Source organism: Apium graveolens, chromosome 11, assembly GCF_009905375.1.
Source record: "Apium graveolens cultivar Ventura chromosome 11, ASM990537v1, whole genome shotgun sequence".
NCBI classification, from domain to species: Eukaryota; Viridiplantae; Streptophyta; class Magnoliopsida; order Apiales; family Apiaceae; genus Apium; species Apium graveolens.
This window is the reverse complement of record NC_133657.1, coordinates 67711313-67724042: the sequence shown is the minus strand read 5'-3', so window position 1 is coordinate 67724042 and position 12730 is coordinate 67711313.

The following is a 12730-nucleotide window of genomic DNA, read 5'->3' as shown; positions in this document are numbered from 1 at the left end:
TTAGCTTTCCTTTCTTTCCGAACCTCATCCATCTTTTCCAAGGGAATACCTATAACAGCACTAGGTCCCCTACTTCCTATTCCTTTCCTTTCGTGTCAAATCAACATATTTATCATGTCCATCTTGGGTTACTACCAGCCGTCCTCTGATTAGATCTATTATATCCCTGGTCCTTTGGACTACTGCGGGTCCGAGCATCTTGCGCTCTACGACTTCATCCTAACATAAGGGAGATCGATATTGTCTTCCGTCAAGGATCTCATAAGACGACATCTCGATACCTGACATACGATCTATTGTCGTAAGAAAACTCAATCCGTGTTAAGTGATCATTCCAATTTCTTTCAAGTCTATTGCACAGACTCTCATTATAGCTTCTAGCGTTATAGCTTTTGCTTCTCAATACTCATTCTTTTCTAATTCGTAAGCGTTACTATCTTCCGTACATAATACTATGCTGGTTATACTTTTGCTCGTTAGCGTTCTATAACCTTTTATTAACCACGTCAACCTTAGTATCACGAATGTGTTTCCATTCCGAATACCACCACAACTTTACTACTCCTTTTTCAGCTGCTTCTATCTTCGAAAGCTTAGTCCTTCATATAGAAGTAAAAGAATTTATTGAGAGATCACTATGATCATGAACACTTATTATATCGCATAGTTAGTACAGAAGGTGGCCAGCCTTTAGTACTTGACAAGCAATTAAACAACATGTGGTATCCTACTAGGCTTCTATCACACAGATAGATAGTCATTCAGCAATACCTCCCCTTCTGGAAGGGTTGTTCTTCTCAACTTACATGAAATGAAAATGAGAGAAAAAAAACAAATTGAAGAGAATTGTATATATAAAAAAAATATACTGCCACCAAATATCTGGCTTGGAACCTACCTCTGAACTATAGAGGTTTGTCATAGGAGAACGAAATATATGTGCATTTATATCAACATCAAGTATTATAGTATCGTATTTCACATGCCTAAATATTTTTGCTATTCCGTCCATCATTCTATGGACCCATGCTCTTCCTCGAGCTTATACACAATCACCTTTGAAACTCCCTCGACATTGAAAATCGAATCTGGGATCTCATTCTAGACATCATCGTTACTAGAATTCTATGCTTGCACCGCAACCTTCCTCATCTAGTAATACGACTCTCTTTTCATAAGAGGGAATAAATATTCAATAGGTAGATACTCTACTTAATTAGTCTATCAATGATAACTTATACACTACCACGACCCGATTAGTGGTACTCAATCTCAACATCCATTCCAATACAACTCTCACGGTTGTAATCGACTCATTACTCGCAGAATCATTGCTGCATTACTATGGTCCACCACTGACCTACTGTCGAAATTCACTTTCCATGAAATCTTAATATCTAACCATACGGAGTCCATACATGTCGTATCAAATTCTTCTAAGGAGTTAACATACTCACCATTCATGATTCATGAAGAACACTCCAGATCCTGATGTACATTCATGACATGAAGCAGATAAAATTGCAGAAGAGTTTCAATCAAAGCAACGATAGCAGGTTAATACCATTCTTAATCATATGCCTTCAATAGAAGACTTAACTCAAAGGTTCGTTTAGTCCTTTTTGAAACATGGTCCTGGATTATTCTCAAGATAGGACCTTCTAAGATAGATAGCCCGCTCATGGCGATTACACGAATTAAACCTTTACCAACTACTATTACGGTTGGGTATTGCACAGTCATCAGAAGGAATGTCAATCTTCCAAACCATAATACAACCTTCATAGCTTTAACCATCATCATTGTATTCCTTTGGCACAAGCGCCTATAATTATCCTCTTACCTTTAAAGTGTCGGCCACCTCTTTGGCCTTTCCTGATAGTAAAATTTCCTTACAGTCAATGTCATTTTAACCACCTCCAAATAAATTTTCTACCTCATTTCAATCACAGCTTATGTGAAGATGTTTTCCTTAAAATCTGATGAGTAAAAAAAAAATCACCATTTTTCCATAAGTTATTGCCTCAGTCTTTAGAGGTTAATCACTGTCATGACTGACTCTCAATCATAATTAGAACATCTTTTATCTTAAGTCCTAATTGCCCTGAACAATTTCGACCATTACTGGTTCGATCCATACCTTCTCGTGGTTTAACACGTGCCCCACTTGGCATCATTATAATTACGTCATATTTCCTTTATCAACATTTCTATTCTTGAGAATTTTGAATATTACCTTTCTCCTTGTAAAACCTCTAAGGTTATCCTTGAATCGTTCCTCATGTATTCCCTAGATACATGGCATATCAAGATACCATTTATTAATACCAGAATCATTGTCTATATACTTCTGAAAAAATTTCTCCACTGATTCTTAAAGGTTGTTATTACCTTAATCCTTTCCAATTCATACTGTCAAAACTCATGATGTCCCTATTAGGGTGAAATGCCAGCCTTTATGCATTCCCCTAGGATTCGTTTTAAGTTACCAATGTTCTATCCTTAATTCCACCTTTAAAAAGGTATATGCATCCTTCCATGGATAAATCAAGTCATATATCCCTGATAAGGGTGTCTTATTCAATCATTCCCACCTCGATAGTATATGCCTAGTTTCACAATAACATCTGTATTCAAAATGAGGTCAATCAATATGGCCTCCAAAAGATAACAACGGTTATCCGCTTTTCTTGCCTAATTTGGTAACGATAACAAGGATGTTCTGGAAGATATTGGTCGTGTTCAACGTGAACCTCTTCTTAATAATTCCTTATTTACTTTTGTTGTTTATCTCAACAGTCACCTCAATGTTGGGATATCTTTCATACATGGCGTCTCCCTTTCTGGGTATCAAGCCACCGGTCTTACACTTCACATTCTTGAAGGTCACTTCCTTCATCCAATTTTTCCTAATTTCTTACTTTCTTGTCTCCTCAGTCTATCCGCGTCTCATTATTTATCCTTCGAATTATCTCAAGGTTTCCTCGAATCCTTGGATGAAATATATGTATCTCTTATACCTTCAACCATCAATTTAACTCATGGTAAATCACCCTCATCCTGACGATTACATACTTTTCTATTTCTATTACTATGAGTCTTTAGGGTTTCCTCATACCCAACTCCCTTATCATTCCTCAAACTCTCTTGCCTTTATATTCCTTTCCACTTCAATTCCTTTTTATTTTCATTTCTCTTATCCTTATTTCATGAACCAACACAACATAAGTATTGATTTCAAACATCCCGTCATTCTGGATTCGTGTCCTCAGAACGAATCTTGACAACTTCTACAACTTAGATTCATAATTCATCATACTCATCCGCTTTTGTTCTAGCTCCAAAGCTTTTACACTATCTCCATAACCTTGGGAAGTACTTTCCTAAAAACAATTGACTGAACTTAAATCAGTTTATTATAATCTCTTGCTCCGTGCCTTCCTTGGTCTTTCACCAGTGGGTGGTCTCTCTCTTAGGAGGGTAAGTGACAAAAACACTCTTTTGTGATTCGTCAATCATTCAGAATCTCAAATGATTCCTCTATTTCCTTTAGCCAGGCTCTTGCCTCGACTAGGTCAACCTGTTCCTTGGAACTCTGAGAGCTTAGAGACTTAAAGGTCCTGAAAGAATTTCCTACCGCATTGTTTCCTCAAGGTGGTGGTTGGGGATAATAGTCTAAGTTCTGTCTAGACAGGTCCATAAATTGCCGTATAGGAGTACCGTCTCGGGTCTCCTTTCCTTACTCGACTTTCTGTTTCCTTAGTATGAAATGTTTCAACCTTCTCCCATAATCGAGGTTATCTTATACATTAAAAACCTTGTTTTCCACTCTATTATGTTATGGATTCTTTCTTTCTTGATGGCAACCTCCCTGACTATCACATTCAGGGTTTGCCCTAAATCTTATTCCTCAAACTATGGCTCTCATCTAAGTTCTCATCCTTAAGCTCTTGAACTTTTGGAACCCAATTTCTGTAGGAACACCTCACTATTCCCTTATCATCTTTCTCGGTATGGATCTCTTCTCCAGTCATTGACTCTCTGCCTTCATTCATCACTTTTTCTGGCACAATATGTTCTTTTCCAAAAATTCGGTCTGTATTGCAATCTCAAACAGCTTTTCGGTACCGGCTCCGGTTACCTTCACTTCTATTTCCATTTTCTCAAAATCTCTTATAAACTCTCCCAAAGACATTATTATCTTGAGTCTCTCCTTTTTACTAAGGGCATCAGCCACCACATTGGCTTTCCCTGAATGATAAAGAATCTCCCAATCATAATTCTTGATTAGCTCTAACCACCTCATTTGGCGCATGTTGAGCTCTTTCTGCGTGAAAATGTACTAGAGCACTTATGGCTTGTGTAAATCTCGCACTTTTCTCCATACAAGTAGTGCCTCCAATCTTTAGGGCAAAACTATTACCACGAGCCCAAGCTCATGGGTGGGGATATCGAATTTTATATTCCCTTAATTGTCTTGACGCGTACGCGATTACCTTGCTGTGCTGTATAAGAAGCACCCTAATTCCTTATGCGAAGCGTCACTACACTTCACAAAATCTCATTTTCCATCCGGCAACGCCAACATAGGGAACGTTACCAACCTTTGCTTCGGTTCTTAAAATTTGTTCTCGCATTTCTCTGTCCATTCGAACTTCTCAGTCTTACGAGTAAGCCGCGTTAAAGGGGCTACTATCTTTACAAACTTGAACGAACCTCTGGTAGTGACCGGCCAATCCTACCTCTGGGAGTTGCCCTAACCATGGTCATCAATTCCTCAGTGGTCCTTTATTCATTCTTGTCAGGATCCTTCACGGGATCCTCCTCAGCAACAATCCCTTCTAGGACAACATCCTCAACCGTTACATCCTCAATATCAACATCATCCGGTCCTGCGTTAGGATGCTCTATCGGATCCACAATCCGATCTCCAATTAGTAATAAAACATCATCGCGCTGTTACTCCTCAACCTCAGGGTTCGGTGTCCCGTTACCATATACGATAATGAACTACGCTTCTATCATGATATTTATAAGGGTTCCCATAAGGGATTTAACTGTCAGTACTACGTTAGGTAGCCCGACTATGAACTTGGCAAGAGTTCTTATTATCTTAGTTATTATCTTAACGTCACATCATCTCTGAGGTTTATAACGCTTAGCTCTGATACCATTTCTGTAACACCCCCAAATCCGGGGTCGGGGATCCGGGCTGTCACGAGTTCCATTTCCCTTAATAACACCCAATCTTAATAAATAATCAACTACTCTGTACTGTGACCCCACAATAAACACACACACCACAAGTTATAGTCTCGGAGATGAATATCCAAAAAATAATCACAAGTCATTTTATTCCACAATTATATGCCAATACACCTTAAAAGGGTTTCTGAATAAATTTACATTTCTTTGCCATTATTACAACTCATAAATATACATAAATCTGGTACATCAAAAGTTGAAGCCTAGCCTATTGGTAGTTCCTACCTCAGCTACAGCGACATCAACGCCTATAGGAAACTGCGGAAAGTTTCCTATCCGCTCGCGAATTGGGAGCTTGGTCCTGTTCATCTTTTCTATCTGTTGTTGTGTGATGAAAGAAGAAAGCAAGGGTGAGCAGCAAGCCCACCAAAATAATATGTATAATGATTACCAATATATGAGCCTTCTCATAGTACTCATGAAAGTCTTGGTCAAAAGAAATGAACCAAGTTTGATATCTTAATGCGATGAAGTCGCAAAATATTCAGTATACATACATATATACTTTTCACAATCTTTGAAATCCTCTGACATGTATAATATACACAGAGTTCCAGTTTATAACTGTATAAAAATATCGTTGCAAGGTGATCTCATATATCTAACCTTGTCTCAACGTTTTTCTGAAAATCTTTGACATGCACCAGATAATCATTTACTTGATATAAGTTTAAAAGATGAAGTTACAAGATACTCCAATATACTTATATCTTTTCCAAATACTGCTTGAACTACCACCGTTCAAGTTATAATGAGCTTTCAACAGTTATCACATAGATGAGACTACACGACAAGATTTGAATAGATTAAATCTTTAAAATATCATCAAAATAAAATGAAGTTATGAGATACTTCATTTGATGCAAACATCATTTTGAAAACTTGACCCTGCCAACACTCAACAATCGCCCAACCGTAGCCTTTCTATCGAAGTGCTCTGGGTAGTGTTGCAGAATATAAAACACACCACAGAGCCGGATCCCTCGGATTTTGAGCGAGTATTTAAATCCCCTTCGAAAGGAGGATCTTAAATATAAAAATGAGTTTTGGGATCCGCTCTAACTTTTAAAAATCATTTTGAAGACTCGCAAAACATTTTTAAGAATGTTTGGAGTGATGCTGATTTAACAAAATAAATCAGTCCCAGTATATTAGAAAATATCTGAATATTATTATAATATTCCAATAAAGAATAATCTTTATAAAAATAATTGAAGTAGAAGTTTTAAAACTTATACTTGAAATGAATATTAAATAACCAAAGATATATATATACGAAAGTACTATCTTTATTTGAATAATCAAAAGATAAGTTTGATTATCGACACCTTATTCTTTAATAAAATAAAGAATATATCTCAGCAAATAATCGGAGTCATAGATCCTCAAATGAATATTCAAATAATATTCAATAAATAAAATAAGCTGAGTCATAAGCCCTCGAATGAATATTCGAAATAATATTCAATAAATAAATAAGCTGAGTCATAAGCCCTCGAATGAATATTCGAAATAATATTCAATAAATAAAATAAGCCGAGTCATAAGCTCTCGAATGAATATTCGAAATAATATTCATTAAATAATATAAAGTTATCGAATAAACCTTATTCGATTAATAGTTTTGAAAATTATAACCATATATATAGAAATATATATATATATATATATATATATAAAATCTACTCGGGATCCTCGACTCCCGGTTTTAGAAAATGTTTTCACCTTTGGGTCCCTATACTAAGGGTATATGCAAATTACCGCTATTCTCTAGCATAGGTATTATCAACTGAACCAACAGATATATATGGAAAGAATACGAAACAGGCATGCATACGTACCATATCACATGCTACAATATATCGCAAGAATTTGCTAATTTAACCATCATGCATCTATCACAAGATAATGCATATACAAGTGTATACATCACAACAACAGTATAACGGATAGAAAACTTGCCTGAGTGCTCCCGGATAGGCTTAAGCTTAGAGTAGGTCCGATAACCTATGAACAACAACATAAGTCGGAATTAAACCCCGGTCGCTTAAGAAACTAGACTTTAACCATTTAGAGTCCTAACGTTCGCTTTCGCGCTTAACGATTTACTTAAGTCGCTCGAGTACCCTCGGCTCCACAATTTTTAATAAATTAACCATTAAGGTTTTTAAGGAGATTCTTTCGCGAGTACCTTACCAACTTCCTAATACACTTAACATAATTGTTTCATACCCCAATTAGTCCTTTAAGGTCCTTAACCAAGGTTTCAAAGTAAGGCGAGGGGTAATGTTTCGTTCGCGAAACGTCGTTACTTAAAACGGTCGTTCTCCTAAACCGTTCATCGGAATCAAACGAACCACATATCAAAACGAAGCTCGTAACATGAACTATTTAAACATGGCAATGGTCAAAACCTAGCAGGGAGTTCTCGGGTCCTAATGTTATGAACAAAAGCAGTCTAAAGTAAATCGGACATTACGACGGCTATGTTTACGCGATTTCCCAATTTTATACCATTCCAATTCAACCACCAATCAATCCACAATCACAACCAAATCAAAACTCCATCCATACTACATCATAACAGCCCCAACAACTCAACATTAACAATTTATACTTATTCCCCACATGAACTAAAAGCTTTACTTAAGTTCTTTAACTAATTATCAAGATTTACAACTCCAAAAACACCACAAAACCAACTAATCTCTACAAACTCAACCAAACTTTAAACAAACAAGCATCATGCTTCATATATACTATATCAATCATATTCATTCCTAATTACTCAAAACTAAAGCTAGGGTTTGGAGTTTATACCTTCCTTGGAGCTTTTAATCAATGAAAGATCCTTGGAATGCCCATGGAAGCCTTGATCTATGCTTAAGCTACCTTGAACTTTCATAAAAAATCAAGAAAACCAAAGTTATTTCTTGAAGGTTACTATTCACCATCTTCTTCCTTGATTTATTGGAAGAGATTGTGAAGGAATTAGAAGCTTAAACTTATAGCACATCCATATCTATGTACAAGGAACCTTAGATAATTACCTTGTGATTTAACAATGCTTGGAACTTGATTTTTGAAAATTTCTTCTTTGAAAAAGAAGAAAAGCCGAGAGCAAGCTTGGAGAAAGAGAGATTTTTGTGTTTTTTTGCTTTGATTTGTTTTTTGGTTGGTTGTTTTTGTTTAGATTTTGGTTAATTACCTTAATAACCTTGAACTTTGTGTGGTTATCATTCATCCACACCTCCTTCCCTCCTATGTCATGCTTACATCACCTTATTGTGTCATCATCCCTTACTTGTCCTCTCCTTATTGGTTGGATGAACTCATCATCCCTAACCTCCTTGATTAACTTCCTAATTCGCTGATCTGTTATACGGTTCGCTTAACTTTCGTTTTCGTTTATCGTTTGAGGGATCATACCCGGGATCTTATTACTTGGGTTTCCTTAACCTTTCTCAATACATTATATTCCTTTTATGATCCTCTCTTATAATCCTTTAATTTAAATCCTTTTTATCCTGTTACCTTATACTCAATTCTTTCCGTATCTAGTGGATTTCCGGGAAAAAATCAAAGTGTTCGGAATTGGATTCTGACGATCTTTACATATACTTATATACCACATAGAGTACTAATAATATGCCAGAAGATCAATAACAGAACCCCTACATAGTGTGGCATGGAAAGTTTTCTCATTCAGCATAATCTGCAAAATCACTATTCATAAGGGTTTCAAAAATTTCCAAAAATTGGGGTTATTACAGTATTCAACCCCCTTCTACAGTGTTGTGTGACCTAACAATTAAAAATACAATTTTTGAATTATTTTTAAATAAAAAAATTACGGAAACAAAATTTTGGAAATGAATCTGAGTAAAAGAAGATCAAAAGCGGGTTAGGAAATAACCCAAACGGGTTGGAACCGGGTCGGGATGAACCTGCCGGATTCTAGGGATGAACCCAGTTTTCGGTGGTCGTCGCCGGACTCTGGTGACCCTAATTCAGACCTAAATCGACATGATTTAACAGGGTTTTTGTTTGGAATACATTCAGAATCTTTCTAGGAACACAAATCAAGCAACAAACATCACAAACCATGCCTAGAACTCAAGGTCCGGCCAAATCGACCATAAACTCCGGCGAACCAGAGTTTTTCTGATGAGCTCGGATTCAGAATCTTCTGTACTTTAAACCAGTACTAATCGACTCCTTTTCACACGATCTATTTACCGGTATTAATTAATTTCACTTATAACCCCTGGATCAAAAATCCTTAATTCTTAATTAAGAACATTCAAACTATATAAACCCTAATTTTATGAATCAGAGAATCAAAACTGATTTCTCTATGATATGAAGATCCAAATTAGTCATATAGTATATCAAATTTGACCAGAATTCAATGATCTACAACATTCAATCATCAAAACAATAAACAACATCAAAATCAAAAAGTCATAATTTAATCCAATTTAATTCAAATTGTTAGGAATATGTGTATTAGATTGATGATAAGTTAAACAAAACACTTAAGTAGAAATCTAGTGTTTGTAGCCTCAATGGATAAGACCATCTTGGCTATCCATTGAAGGAGTAGCTTTACTTAGAAATAAGTTTAGTATTGTAGCACATTTCATTCTTTGGATTTAAGTTGTAATTCTTAGATGTTGTAGGAAATTATCAGTCATGTTGACTACTAGTGGGTATGCAAATAGGAGGGCCAATTGTAAATATTTCATGCCTTGTAATTTTGTATAAGTGAAGAAGTATCAACTGATACTGAAGACCTTCAACGGAAAAGAAACAAAGCTCCAACGGATGTCTCTAAAGCTTCAACGGATAATATCCATCAACGGATAAGTGCTTCAACGGATAAGGCTTCAACTGCTAATGCATCAACGGATAAAGCTTCAACGGATAAAGCCTCAACGGATAAGGCATCAACGGATGAAAGCTTCAACGGATGCTTAGTTCATTAGCAGTTGATAGTGATAATTCATAAGCTGACAGAGGCACATAGGTTGACAGGGACAAACTGGAATGTGGCAGCCTCTAGGAGGAATCAAGAAAATACAGCATTTCCATTCTGGTGCAAACAAGGGAGTATTCAAAGATTAACAGCTAAACCTAAATTGCATTGGATAGAGAAATGAAGAAGAAACATGTGAAGAGCCTTTTTAATTGTATTTTACAGTTTTGTCTTCACTTGTAAACTTGGTGATATATAAACCAAGTAGTGGCTAGTAATTAGGTGTGAATTTTCAAGAGCTGTTTAGAAAAATCCAGAGAGAAAATCATCTAGTTTGTACTAGGAAGCAGCTGTGATTTAATTCTTTGAATCACAGATTTTCTGAATAACACATCTCTGGTGGTACAACAAATCCACCAGAAAAGTTTTTAAGTTCTTTGTGTTCATTACATTTGTGTTTGAATATATATATGTCTGTATCAGCTTCAAGCCATTCACACACATTTGCTCACTAAAACACTTAGCCTTAGAAACTGCTCAAAACTTGAAAAAGTTTTGAGATTTACATTCAACCCCCCTTCTGTAAATCTCATTGTTAGTCCACTGGGAATAACAATTGGTATCAGAGCAAGCTCTTAATATACAAAGAGTTTAAAGATCTATTCTGCTAACATCATGAGTGCACAGAAGAATCCTCCTGCAATCAACATGAGTAGGAAGGATATTGGTATAAAGATTCCAGTCCTGGAAAAAGATAACTATCATCACTGGAAAGTGTAGATGCATTTACATCTTCTTTCTCAAGATGAAAGCTACATCAACTGCATTGAAAATGGTCCTCACATCCCTCACAAAGTGGCCACAGCTGCTACCGCAACAGTTGCTGTTGGACAGTCCATTCCCAAGCCAAAAGCAGAATGGACTATTGAAGATATAGAAGAAATCCGCAAGGACAAGAAAGCCATGAACATTTTGTTTAATGGCTTAGATCAAGATATGTTTGACAATGTCATAAATAGCCAAACTGCAAAGGAAGTTTGGGATACTGTACAAATTATCTGTGAAGGTACTGAGCAGGTTAGAGAGAACAAGATGCAGCTTCTTATTCAACAGTATGAATATTTTCACTTTGAAGAAGGAGAATCATTAAATGATACCTTCAATAGATTTCAGAAACTGTTAAATGGATTGAAGCTGTATGGTAGAGTGTACCAAGTCAAGGATTCCAACTTAAAATTTCTGAGGTCTCTACCAAAGGAATGGAAGCCTATGACTGTCTCTCTAAGAAATTCTCAAGACTATAAGAACTTCACACTTGAAAGATTATATGGAATTTTGAAGACTTATGAACTTGAAATGGAGCAGGATGAGCTGTTGGAAAAGGGAAAGAGAAAAGGAGGAATAGTTGCACTTGTAGCTGAAAGTGAGAAGATTGAAGCCAGGAATGAGGAGAAGACAATGCCAAGTCTCAAAATTGGCACAAGCAAATCAGAATCAAGCAAGGGTAAAGAGCAAGTAGCCGAGGATGAAGACAATTACAGTCAGGATGACTCTGATGATGTTGATGAACATCTGGCTTTTCTGTCCAGGAGGTTTGCAAAGATGAAGTTCAGGAAAAATACAAAATTCACTAAGCCAAACAAAAACATGGTGGACAAATCCAAGTTCAAATGTTATAACTGTGGCATTAGTGGACACTTTGCAAGTGAGTGTAGGAAGCCAACCTCTGATAAGAAGAAATTTGAGCAAGTTGATTACAAAAAGAAGTATTTTGATTTGCTCAAACAAAAGGAAAGAGCTTTTCTCACTCAAGATGATTGGGCAGCAGATGGAGTCAATGAAGATGATGATATGGAATATGTCAACCTAGCCCTGATGGCTAATTCTGATGAAAATGAAACTAGTTCATCAAGCAACCAGGTAATTACTACTGATCTCTCTCAGCTTTCTAAAAATGAATGCAATGAAGCCATAAATGATATGTCCAATGAATTATATCATTTGCGTGTTTCTCTTAAATCACTAGCTAAAGAAAACACTAGGATCAAGGAGAATAATGTGTTTTTAAGTGATAGGAATGCTGTGTTAGAGGATCAGGTAATTGAGCTTGAAAAGATTAAACTTAAATGCTTGACTGTTGAGAGTGAACTAGAAGAAGCTGTTAAGAAAGTAGAAATTCTTTCTAAACAGTTAGAAAGTGAGCAAGGGGTAATCAAGGCCTGGAAAACATCTAGGGATGTTAGTGTTCAGATTGCCAAGGTTCAGGGAATTGAATCATTCTGTGAGGATGCCTGGAAGAAAAACAAAAAGGAGTTAAAATTAATTGATGGATTGTCAACGGATGTGGAATCAACGGATGATGAAAGTTATCCGTTGAAGGAAGAAAAAGAGCATCCGTTCAAGGCTCATCAATTAAAACAGGCAAGTAATTTCAAAAATAAAAATCTTAATAAAAATGATGGTTCAACTTTCAAGAACTTTGTCAAA